The sequence below is a fragment of the Canis aureus genome, chromosome 25 (assembly GCF_053574225.1).
Source record: "Canis aureus isolate CA01 chromosome 25, VMU_Caureus_v.1.0, whole genome shotgun sequence".
NCBI classification, from domain to species: Eukaryota; Metazoa; Chordata; class Mammalia; order Carnivora; family Canidae; genus Canis; species Canis aureus.
Window position 1 is genome coordinate 19,776,400 of NC_135635.1, and position 18,700 is coordinate 19,795,099.

The window sequence follows — 18,700 nt, forward strand, 5'->3', positions numbered from 1 at the left end:
TCTACTAGAAAAAATTCCCTCACAGGGCCACTTGGTGGCTCAGTCGGTGAAGGATCCAACTCTTAGTTCTGGTTCAGGTCATGATCTCAAGGTCCTGGGATCTCCTTGCACTGGGCTCCAGCCTCAGCTTGGAGTCCGCTTGAGTTTCTCTCCTCCCCCCCATCCCTCCAACTCCAAGCTGGCACATGCATGTATTCTCTCTCTCTCTAAATCTTAAAAAAAAAAAAAAATCCTTATGTTTTAATCACTGCATGTTCACAACAACGTTAAGGGAATGGCTGAAAAAGAAAAATGATTTACTGGCTAAAGTGTTTCTTAATAACGAAACTGTAAGTAACATTTGATTACAGCATTTATCACCTCTCTTATGTCAGCCAAATTGAAATAAAATTTGTCAAGTTAGCTAAATCATCTCTTAGCCACTTTCCTTTATTCTGACATTAGACGTGACAGATACAAAATGATCAAAGTAGTAATATTGATCTGACTTTCTATGGTCAAAATTTCTATGGTCAAATTTCTATAGGACTAAGATTAAGTAAAACTTTCATTATTTATTCACAGTGCTGAAGTAATAGCCCTAATCTCTCTGTTTCAATTTCTAACTACTTTAAGCAGTCTCTGTGTTGTTTATTGTAAAATTAGTTGGCCATTATTAAAGGTCCATTACCCAAAACAATCCATCTAAGGAGGTCCACAATAAAACTAGCCTTTATCACATTTAAGAAAGCAAACATCAAAAGATCTTTTATTTTTTTATTTTTTTATTTTATTTATTTATTTATTTATTTATTTATTTATTTATTTATTTATTTATTTATTTATTTTAAAGCGTTATTTATTTATTTATTTATTTATTTATTTATTTATTTATTTATTTATTTATTTTAAAGCGGTTTAGCACCACCTTCAGCCCAGGGTGTGATCCTGGAGACCTGGAATCTAGTCCCGCGTCGGGCTCCCTGCATGGAGCCTGCTTCTCCCTCTACCTGTGTCTCTGCCTCTCTCTCTCTCTCTCTCTCTCGATGTGTGTCTCTCGTGAATAAATAAAATCTTTTAAAAAAATTTTTTTTCAGTGAAATTATTAAAAATGATTTTGTCTTCACCTAAGCAATGCTTTAATAGTAAATAAAAATTTTAATACATACTGCTACAAACCAAGAGAATAATGCAAATTAATTACAGAACTCGGTGGGATTAATAAAGACTTTGATTAGACACAACAGAAATAACCAAATTATGCAGGATTTTATAACTGCAATTAATTTACATGATTTATTCAGGAGAATATCTTAATAATAAGTACAACTTTTAGTACTCAATGTAGAGATTACAACAAAATATTCAGAGGAATACCATATAGTCAAAATTATAACCTCCAAAGTTTTAGTCAAATGTTTTATACTTTGATATTCAGGAATCCACAAAGAAATGAAAAAAATCTCAAACACTTCTAAACTTTAAAATGAAATTCCACAATAACCAACACTTGCTGAGTATTCACTGTACCCTTACCCTCTGGGTGTCACTTAAAGGAGGGAAGGGAGTGAAAGTGGTTGCAGGGAAAAAGCTGCTGAAGTCACCTAGAAAAGACATGACTGGTGGCTTTGACTGGGGTAGGAACAAGGAAAATACACAGAAGTGAAAAGATCCCCATATTTGACAAAACTTGGAAACTACAGAATTGGCTGACAGATGGGTCATGGAACAGAGAACCCCAAGAAGGAAACAGGAGCAGAGAAGAATCATAAGACTCAAAATCTCATGAAATGATGGTACTTCCCAAAGAGGAAACACCAGGAAAGTAGTGTCTGTAGAAAAGAATAGCACCACGAGTTAGAGACACTGAGGAAATCAAATACCCAACCTTCAAAACAAAGAAAGAAGGGCCAGAAAACTCAACATGACTGAGCACAAGGTACAAGCTGATTTAAAATCCTCATTACCGGGCAGCCCAGATGGCTCAGCAGTTTAGCGCCGCCTTCAGCCCAGGGCTGGATCCTGGAGACCCAGGATCGAGTCCCACGTCAGGCTCCTTGCATGGAGCCTGCTTCTCCCTCTGCCTGTGTCTCTGCCTCTCTCTCTCTCTCTCTCTCTCTCTCTGTCTCTCATGAATAAAATCTTTAAAAATTAATTAATTAATTAATTAAATTGAATCCTCATTAGCGGTAACAGAGTTCATTAGAGATACCACTCCAGAGATATCAAACCAAATGTGCACCGTGTAGATCAGTCAGAGACTTTGATTATGCTGGTTCTGCTGTTCTGTTGGTTTCATATTCTTGCAAGCCCCATCTGTCTGGCCACTTGAGACTTCCTAAAGTAGAAGAATGTATTGTTTCCAGCTACAGCTAATAAGCCCAGGAATCCAAAACAACAATCTCAGGGGTGAAGGGAAAGAAGGAGAGGAGGAGTGACACAGGCAGTTCTATTAGCTTCAGGTCTGGTCTTGGCCTCTCATCCCCATACCAGAGACTTTAGGTCAAACCGTAATATATCCTAGTCTCTCATTACACTATTCATCCACAGCCCTCACATCTAAGGTCTACTCCCTGTTCCCTACCCCATGCCATCCTAACCGAGTGAACAGGGTGATGACTGTTCCCTTTCAGAAGATTCATACATGGTGCTCACTCTGAATCAGACTTAGCCCCAGCTGTCTAGTCAAAACATGGAGCCTCTGTTCTCATGAAGAACAAGAATTACAGATTCCAAAAGGAGGCTGATGCTGTAGACTTCACACAATCCAGAACTAGAATCAGAAATGATAGCAAATTTTGTCAACTGAGACCTCTTACTGATCCCTTAAAGATATATACGGGCAGTATATATGACATTCCTCTATGTTGTTATGTCTGAAATTTATTAATTTCCCAGATGTATAAGTGTTCTATTATATAAATATACCCCCAAAATATTAAGCCTTCTACTTTTGATTGGCATTTGGGTTGTTTCTAATTTGGAGTTATTATAGACAATGTTCCAATAAATATTACTTTACGCATAAAAAGATAAGGTGACAACTAAAGAGCATTTCAACCTACCATGCTACCATTAGTTTGTCCATGGTCAGCTAGAGATTTCATTTTCAATGTACTAGAAAATTACCATCACCTTCAACAAGGCCAATGTTTACTCATATGTAACCATATAAATATAAAACTTGACATTATTTAGAGAACAAGTATGCTCAATAATTATACTAGTAGTAAACTATGTGTTAATTTTAAATAGCTTTCCCATTAAATCACAGAAACAATATGAATTATCATCTACATTAAAATAGCTTTCTTGAAAATACATAAAAGAATATTCACTGCATCCCTTTTCCTGAATTTGTGTCTCTCTCTCCAGACACAATCTTAAATATGGAAACACAGTATAGCATGAGAATCAAGCTTCCAAACATCTCAATAAATGGATACTTCTATAAAAAATAAAAAATCTCACTAAAACATTAAACAAGAAAAATCACAAAGACAATGGAAAAAAGTCCAGGAGAAAAAAAAAATATTTACTGTAGGGCTGTTTACAACAGCAAGAAACTGGGAGGAAAATAACTAGTTACATGAATACTGGTACATCTATGCAAAAGAGTACTGTGCAACCGCTAAAATGAATTAGGAAGATCTTTAAGGACTCCTATGGAAAGATCTCCAAGTTACTGTGGGGGAAAAAAAGCAAAAGGTGCTAGTATGTATATACAATACACGGGTCATCTGTGTAAAAAGAAGAGGACACATTCATGTTTTTGTTCATCTGTACAGTATCTGGAGGGCTACAAAACAAAATGTAAAACAAGTTATATGGGGATTACAAGGAGAGTGGGATTACAGGATCAGGATAGAAAAGAAATTTTCACTGTATATTTTTAATATCATTTCCCACTTCTTTCATGCCTTTATCCTACACATGTGTATGTGCCTGACCTGTCAAAAACAATAAAGAGTGTATTTTCCGAGACCAAAGAAACATAATTCATAAGGACAGCTAAATAGAAATTTATAAATTGGTAAAAGAGCACTAAGCAATGACTCCTGTTATTGAGCCAAATAGAGCTTAAAACTTTTTTTTGGCTAATACAGGATTATGATGAAAAAGAGTCAGAGTACTATCTTCATCTTATAGAAAAATGATTCACTGCCAAACGTTCATTTTTCAATAATACAAGAAAATCCCTACAAAGCTCTATTTTAAAAAATTGTAATGTACTCTATAACATCCTAAAAATCAAACCAGCCTTTTTAAAAAGTAAATTCAGAATTAGAACACATAAAGACTGTACCATAAAACGTTACAAGAATCGGTTTAAATAGTAACTGACAGTAATTAATATATATAACAAAAAAAAAGTTTCTCTTAAGTATTATAGTACTTCATATTAATAGTTTTGTTCTAGGTTTATAGCTATTTATAGGGTACATATAATTTATTAGATTAGTACTGTATCACTTGGACTATGCAGTTAAAACCAGGCACCATGAATCACCTAGTAGAAGCTACTCATATTACAGAAAAAAATCAAAAAATAAACTTGGAACTCAAAATCTGGAAGAACACTTAGATACCACCTAGTTGTTCAATTTATAGATTAAATAATTGAGTTTCAGAGAAGTTACACAGCTGGTACTTCTCAGTCCCCAATCAGTTATTTGACTCTAACCACGCTATAAACCCAATCTTCAAAGTCATAACAAATTATCACTGATATATTCACTATTATATGCATTAGTGAAGACAGGAACTGCCATAAATTACTGAAAACCCACATGAAAACTAATATTACATATACAATAATAACTCACAGCTTCATAGATGCTATCTCTCAGTTACCATTTATAAAAACTGGCTCCAGAATAAAAGAAAGTGAGTTAATAACCTGGGAGTTAAGAAAAAAATACAGAAAGTAGCAAGGGGAAGCTATCTAGCAATCATTCATTCAAACAATGTGTATAAAGATATTACAAAATTATTATACTACAATGGAAATTCAGCTTATGTCCTGGCAAAAATGTCTAATGTGGATGCAAAGTTAAAGGGATGGGAAGTTTTTAAACATTATCCAACTATCTATTATATTTCAAGTATGTGAATATAAGTCATCTTCAAATTTTACCTAAAATATATATCAGACCAATGAATTCAGTTAATGTTTACTATGCCTATGTGCAAACTACAGATTAATCTCAAAAAAAAAAAATCACAATTTTTTCTCAAACAAAAATGTGTGGACTCAGGTTCTGAGCTCTTGTAGATGTGTAACACAGATTCTACTGGAAAAACAGGGTTAGCAAGAAGAGTAATGGGATATTAATAAAATGACCGATTTGTTGTCCTAGGTTTTCCTGGCCAGGAGAATGGAGAATGGAAAAACTGAACCATGAAATCAAAAAGGCATCTGTCTTCCAGGTTTCTCTCTGCCAATGTCTTGAGAAAAATGTTTGAACTTTCCTGTTGGCTTTGTATGCAAATAGCTCCAGATGCAAAGTGAACCACATCTAAGTTATTTGGTTCAACATCTGCTGGTCCAATTCCCATTATTCCTTCTAAAGGGTCGGCTTGTGACAGTTTAGTTTGCCCTCTATATAAGCTGTTTTGAAGGAGCTAATTTGGATTAAAGTATCTATCTAGACCACTTGCTTTTCTCTTTGATGGTCAATGCATTCTAATGTGGTTCTGTGCAGTGCTACAAGTAACCTAGAAACATATTGGAAAGGACAGTATTCAAGGTTTCGCCTCCCACCTCGCCTTCTACACAATTTATATTTATACAGTCAAAAAGTAAAAAGCGAATAGTCATTTGCCTCTAAAACAGCACCACCCACATTGTACACAATGGCAACGTGACAACACTTTCTGACCTAATGTTCTTTTCATGAAACCTCTATCAAATATTTGATGCTAAAGTTATTGATAAAAGCATTTACCAATATTAACAATGCATTTTATGAAACATTCAGTCATTTGAGATGACGATTTTCATATGCATCACTGAAAATGGAATAAGGTCCATAGCACATGCCACTTAGTATCTGATACATGGTATACTTTCAAACATTTGATAAATGAGTGAATTAGTGAATAAATGAACAACAACAACAAATCTAAAGAATTAAATTGGGGATCCCTGGGTGGCTCAGCAGTTTGGCACCTGCCTTTGGCTCAGGGTGTGATCCTGGGAACTCAGGATCGAGTCCCGCATCCAGCTCCCTGCATGGAGCCTGCTTCTCCCTCTGCCTGTGTCTCTGCTCCTCTCTCTCTCTCTGTGTCTCTCATGAATAAACAAATAAAATCTTAAGAAAAAAAAAAGAAATTAAATAAATCCCATGGATTCTGAAACTCGGGGTCTGGTACAACCAGAAAGCAATTAAAAAACATACTGAGGAGCACCTGGGTGGCTCAATGGTTCAGCGTCTGCCTTTGGCTCAGGTGGGGATTCTGGGGTTCTGGGAAAAAGTCCCACAACAGGCTCCCTATGGAGCCTCTGCCTATGTCTCTGCCTTTCTGTCTGTGTCTCTTATGAATAAATAAATAAAATCTTTAAAAAAAAAAAGAAAAAACACATACTGAACCCAAAACAAAGACTAGAAGTCCAATGTTCTTAAAATATATAAGGTCAAGTAGAGAAAGTCCTTCCTTCAAGAGGATACAGTAGAGAGGACAAATTGCACTACAAGATAAAAATGAGGAAAAGAGAAGAAATCAGAATATCCATCTATGTATATATGTCTATATTCTGATACATATATATATGCATTTATCAGTGTGTGTGTATACATATATATATATGTATCTCAGATGATAAACATTCACTTTGAAAATGTAGCTTACTAAAAAGGAGAACATTACCAGTCTCATAAAAATGTTGAGAATGATTTCAAAAAAATCAAAAGATCTCTTAGCCTTAGCAAAAGAAAAAAATTCTCTTTCTAAAAAGTACAGTTCTGGTTAGTATTTAGGGGGGGAGGAGCAAGATGGCGGAAGAGTAGGGTCCCCAAATCACCTGTCTCCACCAAACTACCTAGAAAACCTTCAAATTATCCTGAAAATCTATGAATTCGGCCTGAGATTTAAAGAGAGACCAGCTGGAATGCTACAGTGAGAAGAGTTCGCGCTTCTATCAAGGTAGGAAGACGGGGAAAAAGAAGTAAAGAAACAAAGGCCTCCGAGGGGGAGGGGCCCGCAAGGAGCCGGGCTGAGGCCGGGGCGAGTGTCCCCAGGACAGGAGAGCCCCGTCCCGGAGGAGCAGGAGCTGCACCGACCTTCCCGGGCGGAAAGGGGCTCGCGGGGAGTTGGAGCAGGACCCAGGAGGGCGGGGATGCCCTGGGGCTCCCCGGGACAGTAACAGCAACTGCGCGCCCAGGAGAGTGCGCCGAGCTCCCTAAGGGCTGCGGCGCGCACGGCGGGACCCGGCGGGACCCGGAGCAGCTGAAGGGGCTCGGGCGGCGGCTCCGCGGAGGGAGCTGCGCGGCCCCGGGAGCAGCTCGGAGGGGCTCGGGCAGAGGAAGAGGCTCCGTGCGGAGGGGGCTGCGCGGTTCCAGGAGCAGCTCGGAGGGGCTCGGGCGGCGGCTCCGCGGAGGGGGCTGCGCGGCCCGGGAGCGCGAATCCACCAGTGCAGGCTCCGGAGCACAGGGCGCCGGGACACAGCCCAGGATCCCGCCTCCCCCCGGGACAGGCAGAGGCCGGGAGGGCCCAGGACAGCGAGGACGCTCCTGCCCCAGCTGAGCAGATCAGCGGCCCCGCCCCGGAGCCTCCAGGCCCTGCAGACGGAGTTCCTGCCGGAGCTGAATCCAGGTTTCCAGAGCTGCCCCGCCACTGGGGCTGTTCCTCCTGCGGCCTCACGGGGTAAACAACCCCCACTGAGCCCTGCACCAGGCAGGGGCACAGCAGCTCCCCCAACTGCTAACACCTGAAAATCAGCACAGCAGGCCCCTCCCCCAGAACACCAGCTAGACGGACAACTTCCAGGAGAAGCCAAGGGACTTAAAGTACACAGAATCAGAAGATACTCCCCCGTGGTTCTTTTTTTTTTTTTTTTTTTTTTTTTTTGCTTTTTGATTTGTTTCCTTCCCCCACCCCCTCTTTTTTCTCCTTTCTATTTCTTTCTCTTTTTCTTCTTTTTTTTTTCTTTTTTCGTTTTTTTTCTTCCCTTTTTTTTCTCTTTCTCTTTTCTTTCCTTCTTTCTCTCCTCTCTTTTTCTCTTTTTCCCAATACAACTTGCTTTTGGCCACTCTGCACTGAGCAAAATGACTAGAAGGAAAACCTCACCTCAAAAGAAAGAATCAGAAACAGTCCTCTCTCCCACAGAGTTACAAAATCTGGATTACAATTCAATGTCAGAAAGCCAATTCAGAAGCACTATTATACAGCTACTGGTGGCTCTAGAAAAAAGTATAAAGGACTCAAGAGACTTCATGACTGCAGAATTTAGAGCTAATCAAGCAGAAATTAAAAATCAATTGAATGAGATGCAATCCAAACTAGAAGTCCTAACGACGAGGGTTAACGAGGTGGAAGAACGAGTGAGTGACCTAGAAGACAAGTTGATAGCAAAGAGGGAAACTGAGGAAAAAAGAGACAAACAATTAAAAGACCATGAAGATAGATTAAGGGAAATAAACGACAGCCTGAGGAAGAAAAACCTACGTTTAATTGGGGTTCCCGAGGGCGCCGAAAGGGACAGAGGGCCAGAATATGTATTTGAACAAATTCTAGCTGAAAACTTTCCTAATCTGGGAAGGGAAACAGGCATTCAGATCCAGGAAATAGAGAGATCCCCCCCTAAAATCAATAAAAACCGTTCAACACCTCGACATTTAATAGTGAAGCTTGCAAATTCCAAAGATAAGGAGAAGATCCTTAAAGCAGCAAGAGACAAGAAATCCCTGACTTTTATGGGGAGGAGTATTAGGGTAACAGCAGACCTCTCCACAGAGACCTGGCAGGCCAGAAAGGGCTGGCAGGATATATTCAGGGTCCTAAATGAGAAGAACATGCAACCAAGAATACTTTATCCAGCAAGGCTCTCATTCAAAATGGAAGGAGAGATAAAGAGCTTCCAAGACAGGCAGCAACTGAAAGAATATGTGACCTCCAAACCAGCTCTGCAAGAAATTTTAAGGGGGCCTCTTAAAATTCCCCTTTAAGAAGAAGTTCAGTGGAACAGTCCACAAAAACAAAGACTGAATAGATATCATGATGACACTAAACTCATATCTCTCAATAGTAACTCTGAATGTGAACGGGCTTAATGACCCCATCAAAAGGCGCAGGGTTTCAGACTGGATAAAAAAGCAGGACCCATCTATTTGCTGTCTACAAGAGACTCATTTTAGACAGAAGGACACCTACAGCCTGAAAATAAAAGGTTGGAGAACCATTTACCATTCGAATGGTCCTCAAAAGAAAGCAGGGGTAGCCATCCTTATATCAGATAAACTAAAATTTACCCCAAAGACTGTAGTGAGAGATGAAGAGGGACACTATATCATACTTCAAGGATCTATTCAACAAGAGGACTTAACAATCCTCAATATATATGCTCCGAATGTGGGAGCTGCCAAATATATAAATCAATTATTAACCAAAGTGAAGAAATACTTAGATAATAATACACTTATACTTGGTGACTTCAATCTAGCTCTTTCTATACTCGATAGGTCTTCTAAGCAAAACATCTCCAAAGAAACGAGAGCTTTAAATGATACACTGGACCAGATGGATTTCACAGATATCTACAGAACTTTACATCCAAACTCAACTGAATACACATTCTTCTCAAGCGCACATGGAACTTTCTCCAGAATAGACCACATATTGGGTCACAAATCGGGTCTGAACCGATACCAAAAGATTGGGATTGTCCCCTGCATATTCTCGGACCATAATGCCTTGAAATTAGAACTAAATCACAACAAGAAGTTTGGAAGGACCTCAAACACATGGAGGTTAAGGACCATCCTGCTAAAAGATAAAAGGGTCAACCAGGAAATTAAGGAAGAATTAAAAAGATTCATGGAAACTAATGAGAATGAAGATACAACCGTTCAAAATCTTTGGGATGCAGCAAAAGCAGTCCTAAGGGGGAAATACATCGCAATACAAGCATCCATTCAAAAACTGGAAAGAACTCAAATACAAAAGCTAACCTTACACATAAAGGAGCTAGAGAAAAAACAGCAAATAGATCCTACACCCAAGAGAAGAAGGGAGTTAATAAAGATTCGAGCAGAACTCAACGAAATCGAGACCAGAAGAACTGTGGAACAGATCAACAGAACCAGGAGTTGGTTCTTTGAAAGAATTAATAAGATAGATAAACCATTAGCCAGCCTTATTAAAAAGAAGAGAGAGAAGACTCAAATTAATAAAATCATGAATGAGAAAGGAGAGATCACTACCAACACCAAGGAAATACAAACGATTTTAAAACCATATTATGAACAGCTATACGCCAATAAATTAGGCAATCTAGAAGAAATGGACGCATTCCTGGAAAGCCACAAACTACCAAAACTGGAACAGGAAGAAATAGAAAACCTGAACAGGCCAATAACCAGGGAGGAAATTGAAGCAGTCATCAAAAACCTCCCAAGACACAAGAGTCCAGGGCCAGATGGCTTCCCAGGAGAATTTTATCAAACGTTTAAAGAAGAAATCATACCTATTCTCCTAAAGCTGTTTGGAAAGATAGAAAGAGATGGAGTACTTCCAAATTCGTTCTATGAAGCCAGCATCACCTTAATTCCAAAGCCAGACAAAGACCCCGCCAAAAAGGAGAATTACAGACCAATATCCCTGATGAACATGGATGCAAAAATTCTCAACAAGATACTGGCCAATAGGATCCAACAGTACATTAAGAAAATTATTCACCATGACCAAGTAGGATTTATCCCTGGGACACAAGGCTGGTTCAACACCCGTAAAACAATCAATGTGATTCATCATATCAGCAAGAGAAAAACCAAGAACCATATGATCCTCTCATTGGATGCAGAGAAAGCATTTGACAAAATACAGCATCCATTCCTGATTAAAACTCTTCAGAGTGTAGGGATAGAGGGAACATTCCTCGACATCTTAAAAGCCATCTATGAAAAGCCCACAGCAAATATCATTCTCAATGGGGAAGCACTGGGAGCCTTTCCCCTAAGATCAGGAACAAGACAGGGATGTCCACTCTCACCACTGCTATTCAACATAGTACTGGAAGTCCTAGCCTCAGCAATCAGACAACAAAAAGACATTAAAGGCATTCAAATTGGCAAAGAAGAAGTCAAACTCTCTCTCTTCGCCGATGACATGATACTCTACATAGAAAACCCAAAAGTCTCCACCCCAAGATTACTAGAACTCATACAGCAATTCGGTAGCGTGGCAGGATACAAAATCAATGCCCAGAAGTCAGTGGCATTTCTATACACTAACAATGAGACTGAAGAAAGAGAAATTAAGGAGTCAATCCCATTTACAATTGCACCCAAAAGCATAAGATACCTAGGAATAAACCTCACCAAAGATGTAAAGGATCTATACCCTCAAAACTATAGAACACTTCTGAAAGAAATTGAGGAAGACACAAAGAGATGGAAAAATATTCCATGCTCATGGATTGGCAGAATTAATATTGTGAAAATGTCAATGTTACCCAGGGCAATATACACGTTTAATGCAATCCCTATCAAAATACCATGGACTTTCTTCAGAGAGTTAGAACAAATTATTTTAAGATTTGTGTGGAATCAGAAAAGACCCCGAATAGCCAGGGGAATTTTAAAAAAGAAAACCATATCTGGGGGCATCACAATGCCAGATTTCAGGTTGTACTACAAAGCTGTGGTCATCAAGACAGTGTGGTACTGGCACAAAAACAGACACATAGATCAGTGGAACAGAATAGAGAATCCAGAAGTGGACCCTGAACTTTATGGGCAACTAATATTCGATAAAGGAGGAAAGACTATCCATTGGAAGAAAGACAGTCTCTTCAATAAATGGTGCTGGGAAAATTGGACATCCACATGCAGAAGAATGAAACTAGACCACTCTCTTGCACCATACACAAAGATAAACTCAAAATGGATGAAAGATCTAAATGTGAGACAAGATTCCATCAAAATCCTAGAGAAGAACACAGGCAACACCCTTTTTGAACTCGGCCATAGTAACTTCTTGCAAGATACATCCACAAAGGCAAAAGAAACAAAAGCAAAAATGAACTATTGGGACTTCATCAAGATAAGAAGCTTTTGCACAGCAAAGGATACAGTCAACAAAACTCAAAGACAACCTACAGAATGGGAGAAGATATTTGCAAATGACATATCAGATAAAGGGCTAGTTTCCAAGATCTATAAAGAACTTATTAAACTCAACACCAAAGAAACAAACAATCCAATCATGAAATGGGCAAAAGACATGAACAGAAATCTCACAGAGGAAGACATAGACATGGCCAACATGCATATGAGAAAATGCTCTGCATCACTTGCCATCAGGGAAATACAAATCAAAACTACAATGAGATACCACCTCACACCAGTGAGAATGGGGAAAATTAACAAGGCAGGAAACAACAAATGTTGGAGAGGATGCGGAGAAAAGGGAACCCTCTTACACTGTTGGTGGGAATGTGAACTGGTGCAGCCACTCTGGAAAACTGTGTGGAGGTTCCTCAAACAGTTAAAAATATACCTGCCCTACGACCCAGCAATTGCACTGTTGGGGATTTACCCCAAAGATACAAATGCAATGAAACGCCGGGACACCTGCACCCCGATGTTTCTAGCAGCAATGGCCACTATAGCCAAACTGTGGAAGGAGCCTCGGTGTCCAACGAAAGATGAATGGATAAAGAAGATGTGGTTTATGTATACAATGGAATATTACTCAGCTATTAGAAATGACAAATACCCACCATTTGCTTCAACGTGGATGGAACTGGAGGGTATTATGCTGAGTGAAGTAAGTCAGTCGGAGAAGGACAAACATTATATGTTCTCATTCATTTGGGGAATATAAATAATAGTGAAAGGGAAAATAAGGGAAGGGAGAAGAAATGTGTGGGAAATATCAGAAAGGGAGACAGAACGTAAAGACTGCTAACTCTGGGAAACGAACTAGGGGTGGTAGAAGGGGAGGAGGGCGGGGGGTGGGAGTGAATGGGTGACGGGCACTGGGTATTATTCTGTATGTTAGTAAATTGAACACCAATAAAAAAAAAAAAGAGTTAAAAAAAAATAAAAATAAAAATAAAAATAAAAATAAAAAGTACAGTTCTGGGATCCGTGGGTGGCACAGCGGTTTGGCGCCTGCCTTTGGCCCAGGGCGCGATCCTGGAGATCCGGGATCGAATCCCACATCGGGCTCCCGGTGCATGGAGCCTGCTTCTCCCTCTGCCTGTGTCTCTGCCTCTCAATCTCTCTCTGTGACTATCATAAATAAATAAAAAAAATAAAAATAAAATAAAAAAATAAAAAAATAAAAAGTACAGTTCTATGATTAGTTAAGTCAAAACTTTCTGATATTATATGTATGCAAAATCTGGAGTGATTTTCCTTTACAAACATAAATAAGAAAAATAAGTAAAAGAACTGGATATTACCATCATTGCTTCTAGACTCTAATATTTTTTAACTAAAATTTAATCTAACCTCTACTGTCCTCTACTGTTACCTGCTGACACACAATAGGACCAGGTAAGAAATCAGGGGGGAAAAAAAGAGTAATACAGCTGTTCTATCTTTCTGCAAATCTGTGACTACTCTTGTTAATCATTATTTCCAGATCATTTGTCTGTATTGGGAGTGACCAGGAAAGTTAACTGAAGCCTGGAGTATAGTTTCTTTGCCATGTTTGAATAATTATCTAAGATTTCCAAGATTACTATACTTTTTTTCTTAAGATTTTATTTATTTATTTTACAGAGAGAGAGCACAAGCAGAGGGAGCTGGAGAGGGAAAGGGAGAAGTGGACTCCCCACTAAGCAGGGAGCCTGATGTAGGGCTTGATCCCAGGATCTTGAGATCATTAACTGAGCCAAAGGCAGACATTTAACTGACTGAGCCACCCAGGCTCCCCTAAGATTACTACAGTTTTTAAGGCAAGTTTAGGTTTACCTTCCTCTACCTTGTGACTGAAAGACTATTTAATTACCTCCAAAGAATTAAAAATAATTAAAGAGTTACTGTTATTGAATCACGATATTGTCCACTTGAAACTAATAAACACTGTATGCTAACAAATTAAAATAAAAACATCTTTTAAAAAGAGTTACTTTTGAAAACAAATCTGTTCTACTAATCATTAAGAAATAATTACTGAGCACTGTTCATTAACAAGGCACCATGTTATACTAAGTACTTAGGATTCACAAGAGTTTAAAACACAATCTCTACCCAAGAAGGTTTAGACTAAAGTAAACATGTAGAGACAGCAGTCATACTGATAAAATATTTTGAAAAATATAAATTAGTACACCCATGTTTATAGCAGCATTATTTACAATAGTCAAAGGAAGCAACTCAAGTGTCCACTGATGGATTAATGAATAAAAAATGTGGTTTGTACATACAGTGGAATGTTATTCAGGCTTAAAAAGGAAAGACATTCTGACACATGCTACAAAATGGATGAAACCTGTGGACATTAAGCTGAGTGAAATAAGCCAGTCCTAAAAGACAAATACTGTATGATTCTACTTATATGAGTTGTCTAGAACAGACAGAAAGTGGAATGGTAGCTGCCAGGGGCTGGGGCAGGGAAGGGTATATAGGTAGTTATTTTTTAATAGCTATAGAGGTTCACCTATACAAGATGAAAATGTTCTTGTATTCAAGAGATTGGAGATTGGTTGCACACCAATGTGAATATACTTAATAATACTGAACTATATACTTTAAAATGATTAATATGGTAAATTGTATATGTTATTTTACCACAATTTAAAATATTAGCCAAAGTGCCAAGCAAATGATGCAAAACAAAAAAAGATACAGTTCAAAAGAAAGAGCAGTTATGAGACACGGATTCAGCAGTTATGAGACATGGATTCAGAACGCTCTATGCCCTGTTTTGAAAGAAAAATGAGACTCTAGCAGATAGGAGATAAAGGAAAGTACTACAATCAGAGCAATGGCAAAGTGATAGAACAGACATCATCAAGAACAAAATGTGGATCATAATTTGACTGCCCACAGGCTTCAAAAACAATAACCGTGAAAGGTAAACTAGAAGGAAAGGCTATGAAACAGAAAATGCCCGATAAAGGCAATTGTTCTCACTGAGTATCTTTCACTAAGATAAAATAATAATTACCACATTTTTACTAAAAGTAAAGGCAGGAGTAAAAATAAATTGATAACTTTATATTCACTCGTCTCTTGCTTATATTCTCCAACTGCCATGATGATGATGGAAGTGTGGAGATACATTTTATAAGTTAGATGCCATACACTGATGAGATGTGGGCTTACAGATAATAGCTTATATACAGAACCAACATGTGCATTTCATTTATTCTGACTGGCAACTTTTTAATATCATCATCAGCTCTGCACAGAAACTAGCATGCTAAAAAGCCCCACTATGTAAATGATGCTAATATTACACGGAGATGCATGCTCAACCCCATTCATTAACAGTATTGTAGGCTACAAACGGACATTGTTTATAAGATAAATTAATTATCCCAGCTGCTATTATGAAATCATCCTCCAACTGTCAGCCCTGTAGCAAGATGATCATTAAGCCACACTAAGCCTTCTACATTCTTTACTTAAAATCTTTTATCCTAAACCCAAAAATGAAAACTTCTATTCTCCCCCATGTACTTTAAAATCTTAAACCAAATATTTCTGAGTAATCTTCTAGAATTTTAAGCTGTGGTAAAACTTCGTTAATAATCATCTCTTTTAAAAATATTTTTCATATAGATCACAAACTGTTAGGGTGTAGATGGAAAACCAGACAAAAGGAGAATATTAGTCTTTTCTTAAACTGAAAAGAATGTACTTTAGATCTCTTAAAGCTTCCTATTTTCTCCGGACTTTAGTGTGGAAATGATTACATTGGGCAGCCCTGGTGGCTCAGTGGTTTAGCGCCACCTTCGGCCCAAGGCGTGATCCTGGGAACCCAGGATCCAGTGCCGCGTGCGTCGGGCTCCCTGCATGAAGCCTGCTTCTCTCTCTGCCTGTGTCTCTGCCTCTCTCGCTCTGTGTCTCTATGAATAAACAGATAAAATCTTTAAAAAAAATGATTATATTGTTACACTAATTAGGTTCAGATCACTCTATTCTAAAGAGCTTCTGGATACCTGCATTAGTGCGGACTTCTCCAGTAAGCAGAGGAAGAGAATTTTCAACAAAAGAGAAAGACTACTTGGCTGAGCCAACATCTACCATGTCTTAACTTCAGCTCTTGGCCAGATGAGTTTATCTCTACTTCCGCAAGTTGCTGAGGAAATTCAGGAAAAGTACTTTCATCAGGTCTGATTTTTTAAAAGTGAGGGAGTAACTGGGTGTGCTGTCTGTGTGTACATACATGCATACTAAAGGAGCTGTCCTTTAATTCTAATTAGGTTTTGAGGGCTTGACCTTCAAATATATATACATATATATGACATATAATCTTTACTCTTGGAGAACAGGAATTAGATAATCTGTCCACAATATACAATTCTTTAATACACTGATATGATACTTATAGGAAAACAGATTCTGTTTTTGCTTTCACACAAAGTAAAGAAGTACAATTTGGCTTCAACTTCCAATCTACTGAAACCTTTTCCTTAAAAGCCATTTCTGACTGCAATCTCACTAACCTCTCTTACATACAGCCATTGACACCAGCGACCATACCTTCTTTGAAATGTTCTACTCCTGATGCCTACCCCATACTCTCTTTATCGCTCAATCTTCCTGTGTCTTTCTCTTCCTCTTGTTCCCTAATTACAGACATCCAAATTTATCTACTTAACTCTATTCTCTTTACATACTGTTTCCCCCAGTAATCTCCTACAACTACAACTGTCCCATCTATGAGAAAACTCCCAAACCACGAACTCTAGCCTTAATCCTTCTCCTGAACTGTAGGTACCTTAAATATATAAGTCTAAGATAAATTCATTAGGCTTATGCTGTCTCAAACCAACTTTCTAAAATCCTCTATTTCTGTTCAAGGTAATACCACTCCTTCAGAATCAAGGCTTGAAACCTCAAAAATCAATTATGACTCCTCCCTAACCTTTACATACAGGCAGCCAGACAGCCGGCTAATGTTTTTTTTTTCCCCAAAAAAACCCCAGTTAACTTAAAAAAGACCTAAAATATAATCTGAAAGACTAGATTTTATTCCTAAACATATTTATCTGCATCAAACTCCAAAACTTTCATAACCCATCATTTTTGTCAACTGTACAATAGATAATACTGTAACTGCCCTATCCACTTTACAATCGAAAACCCTAAACCATCATATAAATATCATTATTCCAACCTTCCTATTAATTTTCCTTGCCACCCTAGTTGTCTTTCATTCAGTTATTCCTTCTTTTTTAAAAAAGATTTATTTGTTTGAGAGAGAGACAGAGAGAGAGAGCCAGCACGTGTGTTTACAAGTGGGAGAAGGGTCAGAGAGAGAGAATCTCAAGCAGACTACCTGCTGAGTGCGGAGCCAGAAGCTGGGCTGATCTCACAACCCATGAGATCAGGACCTGAGCTGAAACCAAGAGTCAGACGACAGTTAACTGAGCCATCCAGGCTCCCTTCATTCTTTTTTTTCTTTAATTATTCTTTCTTACTAATTATTATTCAGTAAGTATAAATACTTACTGAGAACTAACTATAAGCTATGCACTATGCTCGGCATTTAAGACATAACAAGGAGACAAAGAGATAGATATACTGCCTAATCCCACAAAATTTACAGCCTAAAATGCAGTCAGAAGATAGATGCAGAGAGACAAGGGAGGGTTCTCTGGGAAGGCTTCCCAGAAAAAGACATATTAAAGCAAAAAGCAGCACATAAAACAAATAGCAGTTAGTATAATAAGAGAGCGGGAGAGAGTAGCGGTGGGAAACAAGGTGAGAAATTCCAGGCAAAGGAAACCACATACATAAATTCCTTAAACAAGAATGAACATCCTAATTATGTCATCCTCTTTCCCACATTTACATCTTTCTTTCATTTCTTTTTCTCCCTTCAAAATCTCTTCCCATTCTCCCATCTCTGTCTACTGAAATCATTAACATCCTTCAAAGCCTAGATCAATAACATACACCCAGCTTCAAGGATAGTACTTGACTCATACCAGGCATGAAATAAACATTTGCTAAATGAATGGATGATGAAATCATCATCCTTCCCAAATCACAAATCTGCTTCATATTACAAGTATGTATGTGTCTGCCCTATCTTCCCTTGAAGTAAAGGATACATTCCCATAGCACCTAATGCATAATAAGCACTGGAAAAATATTTGCAGGATGAATAACTCTAATAATCTAAGACTAAGCAGAGCTGTTAAAGGATACTTTCATCTTCTACTTCTAACTTTACAATGATTTGGCAGAATAAAAAGTCTACAAAATTCAAAATATTTATACATGAATTATATTAATGTTGAATATTAGGTCTCCTATAAAATATCTCCGATAATGGAATTTATTTTTGCATTCAACTTCTTAGACAGCTAAATTTT

General features: G+C 38.2%; 1 protein-coding gene across 6 annotated transcripts in view; it reads right to left on the minus strand.

The window, feature by feature from the left end:
• The window catches only part of CCDC91 (coiled-coil domain containing 91), a 331,386-nt gene that overhangs the window by 235,024 nt on the left and 77,662 nt on the right, over window positions 1-18,700 (minus strand). The window lies entirely within an intron of this gene.